Source organism: Cupressus sempervirens, chromosome 8, assembly GCF_028749045.1.
Source record: "Cupressus sempervirens isolate cs-2001-9-10 chromosome 8, ASM2874904v1, whole genome shotgun sequence".
Classification (NCBI taxonomy): domain Eukaryota; kingdom Viridiplantae; phylum Streptophyta; class Pinopsida; order Cupressales; family Cupressaceae; genus Cupressus; species Cupressus sempervirens.
Window position 1 is genome coordinate 766,086,381 of NC_143125.1, and position 12,775 is coordinate 766,099,155.

The window sequence follows — 12,775 nt, forward strand, 5'->3', positions numbered from 1 at the left end:
AACTTTGTCATCTAAATGCAGTTGCACAATAGGAACCTAGAAGAAAACATCTTGTAGCGTCAACCAGTTGCTTCCTATGCAGAAACTAACTCTAGAATTGGAAAATTCAGATTCTCTTGATTCTGGCGATATATAATATCACTATATTTTCTTACCAGGAACCTGTTAAAAGTCAGTTTGAAAAATGCCATGTTGGTATAACTCTTTAGGTCTACAACTTTGATATTTTAAATTTTTTCAAAAATTAAAATTAATCTAAAGTTTAGACTTATATTAAAATGCCCCTTTTGATTTTAAAACTTATTCAAATGCATTTTTGGGAAAATATATTAAAAATTTGATCTTTTCAAACATTTTATATTTTCCCTACCCTTTAACTTTGGGTTAACCCTTTATTGACTGACTACCACATGGTAGTGTTTGATTGGTCAAGCTTTCCATCAAGCACCATGTCAATGCCAAGTCACTATGCACAGGATCCACTACCACATGGTAGTATCTCACAAATGCATAATTTTTAAACCTCACGTAACTTTGGGACATGGGCATGCATTGACCATTGATCCAAGCCATGTGGTACAATCTCATACATTCACCTTGATTTGAACTTGTGGCACCACATCATCTCTAAGTGGGACCAGCTACCACGTGGTAGCAACCCACTTACCTACATTGCCTAACTCGCATGCATCTTTGAAATGTGGGTATGCCCCTACCATTCAGTCATACACGTGACCTGATCTGAGCACTCCACCTCCACATCAACACATTTACCTTTTTGTTTAAAAAAGATTCTTACATCATCTTCCAACTAGCCACAAGTGGGGCCCCCAGGGGTGCATCATGGCTTTCTAAAGCCACACGTCTTTAACTCACAATATGATGGGTATGCTTTCATATTTAAAAACATTATAAGTCTTTCCTGCGAGGCATGTGGGATAAATTGCTTTTAGTGTTTGTCTGCCCTGTTCTATTCTATTCATGTTTACTTGCGGCCTGGGCTTATGGCATGAATTAATTATTTAAATGTGTGGATTTTTTGATCATTAACCACCTCCAAGTCTGCTACCTTTGACATACGTGTATTTCCTTTTAAAAAGGTGTGGGTTGTTTTTCACGCATTCTCCTTGCACTTGGGCGTAGTTTAGAATAATACTTCTTCCATCCAAATCATGTCCTTTCATACCTACACTGGCATCTTTTATGGCATCAAACATTGGCTTCCCCTTTTTATACTAGCGTGAATAGTTTATTCACTGTATAGTTTCACTGATCTGTCGCCTCCATCTTTGTGTGGGCTTGAGTTTCTTTTTATGTTGTTAGTGGCCTCCTTTTCTTTGGTACCTTGGTCCTCAGTGCTACCCCTACTCAAGTCATGGCTTCTTCTATGAATTTTGGTTCCACTGTTCAAAACTCTATGCATTTTCCTCTTCTGTATTGGGTTTTAAAGATGCCTCTATCTCATTTTTATTACATTTTTCTCTTTCAAACATGCGGGTTGCTTTTAGCTATGTGAGTTTTAAGTTCCCCTACTATTGGTGTTTTTAGTACTTCTATTTTCTCTATCTTGCATGAAATTTTCCACCTTTAAAAGCTTGGAAGCCTTCTCCATCGTTCCTTCTTTCTGACGAGACTCTCTTTGCAGGATTTTGGCAGTTTTTCAACTTATTGTTGTGGTTTTCTTGATGGGTGTTTTCCTGGCGTGATGTATTTTTACAATGTGGGATGTCTTGTTCATTCACTTCTCCATTGACTGTTGCTTCAACTAGTGGCTTCTCCCCTTTCGTGCTACAAGTCATTCTCCACAAGCAAAAATATCCATCATCTCTTTCAGCATGGGTCTGCTCTGCCCATTTTCTTCTATGTGAGTGCTCTCTGACATGAGTTGTTGCCTCTCATCATGCCATGAGTTCTTTGTGGTGATCTCCTCCTCTTTTTTAATGTGATTGCTCTTTTTATCTCATGTTATGCCCTCCTTTAACATGAGTTGCCTACTAGCTTTTTTCGATGTTCCTACATGCATGGGACGGTGATCTTCTTTTGCATGGCATGGCATAATTTCTTTTGTTTGAGCTCATTGATTTGTTGCTCAAGTTTCTCAATGTATTTTTTGGTTTCATCGATCAAACAGTCCCTTCCCTGTTGTGGGTTACTATTTCTATCATGGGGCTCCTCCCCTATTTTGCAGTAGCTTATTTATTGCATGTGGTTGCTTTTTTACAAACAAGAGGTGGCTGCTTCTTTTGAATTGAATTTTCTCATTGTATTGATGCCATGCACTTCTGGTAAGATGGTCACAGTTTTCAAATTTGGAAATTGGATTACAACTATTCTCATTTCTTGGATTTTTATTTTCAAGAGAAGGTAGAAGCACTATAAAGGAAGCAACGATACCATTATCACTAGATGATTTCTTTGGTACAAAAGTGCCTCCAATCTTTTGAACTGACTTGTAAGTTCCCTTTCTATATGTTGTAGATGATCTTTGAATAGATGGGTAAATGCTCTTTTTTTTTGGTTTGCATTGTTAGTTTTTTGTTTTATTTTTTATCAGAATCAAACTTATCCCAAACCACATCAGAAACTGATGGACTTAATCTCATTAACAATTTTTTTGTTGTATGCATTCCATGGTAAATAAGAAAATTTCCATTCTTTCTTCTCTGACTTGGTTGTGGACAATATTAACATTCTTGTTACCAATGTCTTGAGGTAGGCATTTAACATTGGTTTACAAACTTATCAAGAAACTAGTAGCCTATTCCATACCACCTAGCTTAATCTAATTGATTAGTGGAGAAAGTTTTGTTTGGTTTTTTCCACATGGAGCTATTTAATTTGAAGGTTGAACATCAAAGTTACTAAGGGGTCATCCATCTATGTCATGTTGAGTGTAAGGACCATTACAATGTTCTTTGAACCCATTTTGTTGAATTTCTCCTCTTTGAACAACATCTTTTATACCCCAATGTCTATTTAATCTAATAGGATAAGTTAGGCCTGAAAGTGGGTCTAGCTAAAAAAAAATTATGTTTTCAAACAAATGAATCCTCAAATTGATCCATTAACCATCTAGCACTAATTTGGAGTAAATCTAACCACTAATCTGTCATTAAAAAGTGATTTTATCATTAATGAGCAAACTATGAATTTCATGTTAGTAGGTCCATTGACTGGCCTTAAAAACTGACCCAAACCTATGATCGAGCTCTAAAATTTGATCCACTAATTCTCTACTCTACATACCCCTACCTTGTTGTATCTCATCTCATGATGAATTCTCAGTCAAAAGATATTCACCATCAAAGTTGACTTTTTAGAAGTTGTTGCAAGTAAACACATTAGAAAGCAATAAATTGCGTTCAGAATTGGCCTCAAGATTGGATAAACTAACACTTGGGAAGATGAAAATTGGGGCATTGGTTCTCTATCATGAGGAGAGTATGGATCTATGATTTGGGCTGATGATGAATAACAGGGTGCAAATGGCAAGCGGTCAAAGTGGGCTACTCGCAATTTGACAAATGGAAACAATGGTAGAAAAGCAATTATTGCAAATGGAATTGACCTGGAAAAGCATGCAAATTGATTCATCGTGACTTTAAAATGAAAAAAATTAAAGTATTTTCAGTGGAAAACTAAGTGGTACAATCCATTTAATCTAGGCAATCACAGATCTGAAATTACAACATCTAAAACAAGGGTCTCGACAAATCTGCAAATGCTGACACCAGTAAAACTTTAGAAATGGCGTTTGGAATTGTGTTTGAAAACTCATCAAGAAAATTTGTTGGGACTTAAAAATTGAAACATAGGAATTCTCTTATGTATACAAAGAAACACAAAAGGAAATTTAGCATTTTCGATAACTGGTCAAAAGTTATTGCACGTCAAACAGGGCCTTCTAGAATTATGTGCAAAGCGCATCAGCATGAAAAAAGTAAACTACCAACTTTTCAGGATTCAAGACCTAGTCAAACGGGACACTAGATACTTCCAAAGTGGTGGGTCATGACACAATTCTAGGTGTAAGATATTCAGTTGCAAACAGAGCCTTCTGTCACAAACTAACACCTAGGAGAAAATGCAAATTTGACAACTACTCAAAACAAGACTTCACAAAATGGCTCGGAATGGAATTTTATCATCATGGAACAAGTGGATAGGCTGAATGGAAGGTTTTAGAAACATTAAAAACCTCTTAGGCCTCAAGCTGATAGTTGTGTACACATGCACTTAAAAGCGTTTATAGGGCTTACTTTTCTCAAAAATGCTCAAAATTTGAGCTACAATTTTGTGTGCCGGTAGTATTTTGTTTGTGTTTTTAAAAACTACTAAGCAAAAAAATGCTCAATACCAAAATGACCTCTCTCAAACAATCTAAGGACTAGCCAATTCCTATTAACAATTATATGTGCAAATCATTTGGACTCAACTTCAACAAAATCAAGGGTGGTTTTCTACTCTTCAGGCTCTACAAAACCAAGGTGGGTATACCTAGGGATGATTCAAGACTGGGAAACACTATGTAAGGGTTATTTTAGTTTCATTCTAATTCTCATCTCAAATCCTCAAATACATGCATAATTCATGACAATTTGCTACACACATCCCATATAACATATCTGGCCAAAATTCTTGTATAGATCTGCATGTGTTCTCAGCAATAGTGGCTAACTTAAGCTAAAACATTCCATGCAAACAAGTACTAGCCAACTTTGAAGATCTTTAGGAAATAAATGTAAAATTGATTATAATTCTGCATTTGAAAACCATTTATGACACATTTCTCTTCTAGCTAAATCAATTTGACCGGTGCCTAATCCATTAGGGTTCAGAGTCTACTACAAATTCTTAGATCTAATTTTTTGCCTTACAACAAATTTTATCAGTAATTCTTATCAGAATTCATCATTCAAAAATCCTTTCTGCTACTATAGCAACCTTATCAAATTCATCAAAGCTTTTACTTAATCCATTAAACTAATAGTAGTGATGAACAGATATACAACCAAACTAGATTGCATTCAATTACACAAGCCTTTTACTTATACAATATCAAGATAACCAAGTAATCAAAAGGAGACAAAATTTAGAAGAACTAATATAGGGATAGCTCATAATTTGTTTTCATTTTCTTTGAAAATCGTATACATTTGTAGTAAACTTAGAATGACCTTAAGAAGAAACACATAGATCATTCTATATTTATGTATTCTCAAGAACTAACAGAGAAAATACATCACAAAGTTGCTCAAATATTGGACCAAGAACAAACTAAGTATATCACCTAGAAACAATAGAAATTAGACTATTTCTCTAGCCCTTGAATCTCACTTATATAGTGTGAGATGCAACAAGCTTTAGGTTGAGAGAAAATGATAGGTGTCCTTTACAAGAAATATTTACTTACACCTATCACAAAATGATAAAATGTGAGTAACAAAAAGAATTTTACATCAAACATTCCTTTTGTGGGCCCTTTTTGTTACATCTTTTGGAATTGACAAAGCACAATGATTTGATTCTTTTATCAATCTAATTCCTTGGAATAAGTGACCATGAGGCTTGAAAGTGATGTGTCCTCTTTAGTTACCTGCAAGTTTACTTTAACTTGGGGATTTTCTCTATCTTCATCATCAACTGTTAAAGTAATAGTTACACTTGCATCATCTTCTACCTCATCATCTTCTAACATCTCCTCTATAGATATGAATTTATCTTTCCACTCATTATAAGAAATGTCATCTGGCCAATCAAAATTTAGGACTTCTCTTTGTATAGTTATTAGAGAATTTGCAATTTTCTCCATATCAACCAATTCTTTTCTGATTCATAGCCCATAACAAGTGTCTCATTTCATTTATAACTTTATTTATCCTTTCACAAAAAATCTCATCCAACTCCCTTTTCCATTCCTCTTTTTCTTTCACTTTATCAACAATCTTTAATGCACAAGGGAATAAATCAAACTTTTTTGCAATATACTTGGAAAAACAAACAGTTAGTCTTTTTTGAAAAGAATTTTGCTTATCATCAAATCCTTGCAATTTATTCAACAAGTCAAAGATTTTTTCTATTTGATGACAAGGTAGCTAGATGATAGATATACACATAGTAGTGATATCTTCATTTCTTTTTGTCCACTTCTACACAAGGGGTTTGAATACAGCTTCATCTCTCTTCAATTCATCCCTGATGGATGCAATCCTTGCCAATAAGTCAAAACATGATGACCACTCAATTCTATCTATTAAATACAATATACCCTACCTTAGTTTCTCCTCAAACTGATTATTTACTTCTATATGCAATGCATACAACTTATTATTTTCTTCTTGAAAACTTTTGTGGTGTAGAATTGTGGCCTTCTAGGGGTATCTGGTATCTCAACAATTGGAGTGGACTTGAAAGGCTCAATTGGTGGCCTCGGAGGGTATACAATCTTGGGTTTGCTAGATTCTTCTACTTTTCTTTTCCCAAATACCTTCTCCATTTGAGACACTTTGTTTTCCAATGACTATAATTGCATAGCCCTTTCCTCATATGCTTTTAAAACTTCTTCGAACCTACCATTGAGTTGGGCAAAGCTATCTTCTTCATAACCATATAAAACACTACCAAATTTCAACATTTTTTAGGCCATTCCTATTATCTACTTACTGCCTACCTCACCAGCCTTGAAAACTATCAATGCACCAGTATGCTCTATAGTGGAAATTTCCTACATTCTGGTCTTGTTTCTTTTTTCAATTGATCAAATAACAAGGGCTTGGTGGTCATCACTAGATTTGACTCCTCTATGAGCCTATAATACATCTTCTTCAGTTTTAAATTGGACATCCTTTTGCTTCGTTACTAAATCAAAAACCATGGCGTTCACTATATCCCATTCTGGCAAAATAAGGACTCTCGACTATCTAATTACTTGGCTACCAGCTTTAGGGGTAAATTGAGCAAAATTGCTCAAAAATTTAGACTTTACCTCTTCCTTAATAGTAGAATTTGATTTATTAGGTTGTTCTACCTTTATTTTTTCACAATTCTTCTCAAAATTTCCTATATTCAGCCTCCACAAAAATTGTGCAAATGCTCTAAACTTCATGAAATTCTAATCATTAATAAACCTCTCAAAGGCTTGGGCAACTATAGGGTCAATTTCCTTACCTTGGTAATTAGAAATAATTAAATCTAAGGAAGGTGTAGGTGGTTCTCAAGACTCTCCAATCTCCAAATCTATGGAGGTAACAATCACATCTCCCTCCCCACCAATTTGCCTAAGTTGTTCTCTCAAAGATGTTTCATCATCAATTCTGATTAGAGACTAGCTTAGGGAATATTGCTCCACTTGGGAAGAAGACCCTTGCTCTAACTTTTGTCTTTTTGGAGTACTGGCTGTAGGTGGGCTTTCTGGCCTTGGTCTGTACTAAGGGGGAGCCTATTACAAATTCTAGATCATTACATATCCTACCCTTTTCTGCAAAGTGTACTGACTAGGAGACACCACATTTCTATTATTTATTCTCTTCTACACCTCTACAACCTTGCCTGGATAAGCCTTGACATATGCATCCTTCTTCTCATCCATGGCTTGTATTATCACAGAAAAATTATTCATTAATGCCTACATCTTGGCTCCCCAATATTTATTTTCTTTCAATGGATCATAACGGAGGTCAAAAGCATTAATGAATTCTAGGGTTTTGTTATATACTGTCCATTTCTCCTTTATCAATTCTTGTTTTTGCAAAGTAAAAACATTTATGATCACATCCTCCAGATAGTATACTTGTTGCACCATGCGAGAAGCTTTTATTATCTCTCTTAAGAGATCATAGAATCCTTCAGGGTCAATAAACCTAGCATGAGACTTTGCCATGTTATATCTATCTAAGAACAAATTCAAATGCTTCCACCATTTCCTTACAAAAACAAAATCATGTGCCACAGTAACAATTGGAAAAAGTGTATCCTTCTTAGGCAACTCCCTCTCATCTATAGTGCCTATTTGCAATAATAACTCAGCTATTCCTATCTTCAAAGGCACATGAAATCGCAGCACATGAGGCTTTCCTAGAAAGGCATATACTCTTATCACTTTTGAAACATTATAGGGAATGATATTCCCCCAATTATGACTAACTAGTAGCCCTTTTGCATGGTCCTTAGGTTTGACCAATTCTAACAATTTTTGTGGAATTTTAGGGCTATCTCCTCTCAAAAGCAATCTAAGCTTAGATGCAAAATTTCTATCAAACCTCATATAACTGGCATCTGTGGCTTCTGAGGTCATATCCACACTCCACAATTGTACATGATTCCTCGCTCCATTTCTAGTTGTCTCTAGCTCCATGCCCTTGGAGAAAAAGGTGAATCCCTTGTAAAAGCATTTATGCATAAGTAATGAATACCAACATAAAGGTTTATCCACTTTTCCCCTTGCTATCCCTACCAATCTGTTGTTAATTTCTTTTGCAAGAAAAGTAGTAAAATCTGGAATAGTACTCATTCCAAATTGAAGAGTTTGAGCAATTATGAGAACAATTGAGCTTTGGATCTGCTTAGCTTCATCCATTCTAAAAATTTTACAAAGAGAAGTATATAATGCCTAAGCCTTGGGGTTAAAATGTCTTTTCAGTAATGGCTTAGGTGTGCTAGTAGTAATCACAGACAAGGTTCCAACTTTTGCAGCATGCTCTTGCAATGCCCTTGTCCTCAAGTACATTCTTTGTGCATCATATCTCACTTGTAAATCATCCATATCAATAATTTTTTGTATAGTTTGGTTAGGGTTAAGGTTGAAAACTTTATTGAATAGCTTAGGGAAAACCCTAAAAAGATTTACTCCAAAATGATTCTTCACCCAACCTATAATAGGATCATATTTCTTAGCTAGGTCAGTCAATAGATCACTATCAAAGAAAACTGTAGGGACTGTTAATTTTCCAATGTTGAATTTCTAGACATTGCTCATGGGGGTATCTAAATTCTATTCTGAGAACCATTTTTTGAATAATTGCAAACCCTCGATAGATACTTAGGCATCTCTTACCCAGTTTTCCCTATCATAGAAACCCTCAGCCACAACTACCCTAGGGTTCTTAGGAATGAGTTCCCTCCCTTTAGTTATTTCATTTTCATATAAGGGAAAGTGTTCTAGGAAATCATCATGCACAACCCTCTTTAAATAATTAGTTTTCCTATAAAATTCCTTCCATTGGAGGCATTTTAAAATTTCACACTCTTACAACAACAAATTCTTGATTTTTACAGGTTACAGATTACTTGCCCGGTAAATTTTCCCTTCTTTCTTTGCAATTTTCTTTGAAAATTTGCTGAAACCCTTGAGGAATTTTGTGCCCTAGCTCTATAAATCCTTTCACTCTGAGAAAATTTGTGATTGTGTGCTTCAATAATGGCAATTTTTCATATTATACTAGTGCATTGAGGTCACACGAAGGAAACTTTGAGTGATATTAATTCCTCTAACCATTAGTTTCATGTTATATTTCAAATTTGAATCTAACCCATCGATCTCTCAAAGATCAAATGGCTTTATTTCAAAAGTAAAATGCCTTTAAAAATTCAAGCCTCCAACCACATGTAAAAAGGGTGAATGCCTACATTACTTAAAATTCCTACAACTTCTTATTGTAGGCATGCATTATCTGTCGATCTTTTTGAGATCGACGGTGGGCCAAAGTCCTTTTCTTCGATGTCCCACTCAACTAACTTAACCAATCAAATATCATCCTTTTACAACATGCTCTAACATATTTGATTGTGGCATTTAAACCTTCAGCGCCCATGACATCACTACTTTCAACTTGGCATACCTATCACATTCCACCAATGAGCACACTTTACTTCATCTAACCTTTCTAGCATGGCATGATTCAGCATTCCCTTTAAGTCTTGGTCTCACTATGCCTACTTGCCTACAATATTTAAATGTTGAGCAAGTCCATATTGCAAGCATGTGCTAGCCCTTGATCTTATTTAGATCGACGGTGATCAAAAATCTCCTGTCACCATAATATCTAGCTAGCTAGTTGGACCTTGATGAGACACTTTCTCTGTATTCTAGCTCATCTAACAAGTACCACATAAGACAAGTTGTTATTACCTTCTGAGGAAGGTGGGCCCATGATGTCACACTATGTCATGCATCACATTGGTGCTTCACTGCAATATTTATCATTCGTGCACTTTATTATTGCAAGAATGTGATGGCCCTCGATCCTTTGGAAGATCAATGATCAGGAACCCTAAGCTATAAAATAATACCTTTATTAAAGAATGGGCCAATGATATTGTAGGAATTTCAAAATGTGTGCGAGAACACTTGCAACTCTACAAAAAGGTCTGACTAGCTTTGACAACCACAAACTTTTTTTGGTGCACTGAGGTTGAAACATCAGCATGGGCTACATGTCAAAAAGGTGCTTGCCCACAATATTTAAATACCTTGTAGCTCCATATTGTGGGAACACGATGGCCATTGATCTGATCAAGATCAATGGTCACACAAAATCTATGTTACATAAGACCTTTTCAAAATAAAATTATGCAGTTTAGGCCAACTTTATAAGGTTTATCAAAAGATTAAAAGGTCATTCTTTCGTAAATAAACCTTTAGGATAAAAAATGTTCCTGCCAAAATTTATTTGAAATAATACTTTTCTAAATTTTTCAAAGGCTAGGGCCAAACAAGGCAAGGCATAAGGTTATTTGGTGAATTTTTTTCCTAGGGTTTTTTGAACAAATTCCAAATTACTTGGAGTGCACATTTAGGGTTTTTCACTACTGAATATAACAAAAAAAGGTGGTGAAAAACTAGGCCAACACCTATCACCCTCCTAAAGTGAATCAACATGATATTTCTACTTCTATAAAATCTCCTTCCAAACCTACCACTCTTTTAGTCCCTTAAGAGATGAGGACTCAACTTTACTTAGATTAGAGGTCAACTCTTGGTCCTAAACCTAACAAGCAATATTATCCAACTTGGACTGAGAAACTATCTTCTAAGAATGTAGGTTCCAAAATACTATTTATTCCATATCTTAAGCCTATACTTCACATGTTGAAGCCTTTACTGAAAGTAAACATGGTCTTTCCATGGATAGGCACCCCCTCATACCACCAATCCAACATAAGGTCTATCAAAGATAGGTCTCTTAACCACATCAACTAAAATTTGAAAGAGGGATTTTTGATGACTTTGTAAGACATGATGGAGAGCTTAATAAGCTAGTGGTCAAAGCCCCTTCAGTCAAGAATTTTAGAATTGGTGATCCACTTGTTGTTCATCTAATAGTAGGAAACCAAAAATCTATCAAGCCTTTCTGAGATAGCCTCACCACCACATCTCTAATTATTCCATGTAAATACACAATTAGTTATATTCATATTAATGAGATTCAAGGAACCAATCATATCTCTAAGTAGATTTAAAGACAGGTCCAGCCTAGCTAGCCCTCCCCATTTTTCATCTAGATTAGTAATAGCATTAAAATCTCCAGCCATAATCCATGGGAGAAATGAGTCTAGGGACCAGATGAATCTGATATGAGCTCATAAATGGGATTTACCTAAAAAATTAGTAGGAGCATAAATATTGGATAAAAGACATCTTTCTCTAGTCTCAAAACTAAAGCAACCAAAGAAATGGAGGATTGACTAGAAATCCACCATAAGGGGAAAAATTTCCTTGGGTTCCAAAAGCAAGCCAACCCCCCCCCCCCCAGTTCAAAGCACCCATCCCCTACCAAGAGCCCTGGGGCCAAATATGCGAAGCATAGTTAGTCAAATCATACATTACAAGCTTATTTTCATAAATAAAGACCACATCAAGAGACTGGGACTCAATTAATCTATGAATATCCTTTTATCTAGGGATTTTGTTCAACCCCCTTGCACTCCACGACAAAAAAATCATTTATGGGGGTGGGAGAAATGAGAATCAATGGGTTTCATAGACCCAAACTCAACCAAAGTATCACCCATTATCTTGATGCAGGAGCATTCTCGGTTGCCTTGGTATCTTGCTCATTTTTGTTCATTTTGTAAGTTGGTGTCGAGTTACTATAGCACTTAGTTGGTGTCGAGTTACTATAGCACTTAGTTGGTGCCAAGTTACTATAGCACTTAGTTGGTGTCAAGTTATGTAGTGTATGTCAAGTGATTCTTCATGTGCTTAGTTACCCAGTGTATGTCGAGTGAACCTTCTTGTGCTGAGTGTCAGCATTTCAACATGATTTCTGTGAGCTAACTTGTAGGATTTATTTTGATTATTATATTTATGTTAAGATCTTTTCTTGGGATGTGTTCAGACCATTGTTGGGTAAGCCTTCCTCTTATGTAATGTTCTATAATGATTTGTAATTTGTTTCACCAAGTATATATAAAGTGTTTAGGCATACACTTAAGTAGTTTTTTTTTGGAGGAATTCTAGAGAGCGAAACTAGAAGTGCGAAATTACTATTGGATCTTTGACTATGAATGCATTTATATTTGGTCATAATCTAGAAGGCCTTACAACTAGGCATGTACAAAGATATTTTGATGAATCAATAAAATTATTTCTCTCCTCTTCCTCCATTGGTTGTAATTTTTTGTGTTTTCTTCCATTGCGTTAACTATTGCAGGGTGATTTGGATAGCTGGGTGAGCCTTCCATCCTAGTTATTCAGCCTTGGCCTATGTTAGGTGGTATTAAAGTGAGAGGTCCATCCTTGTGGAGATTGGATCATGTAGAACTTTGATTTATATTT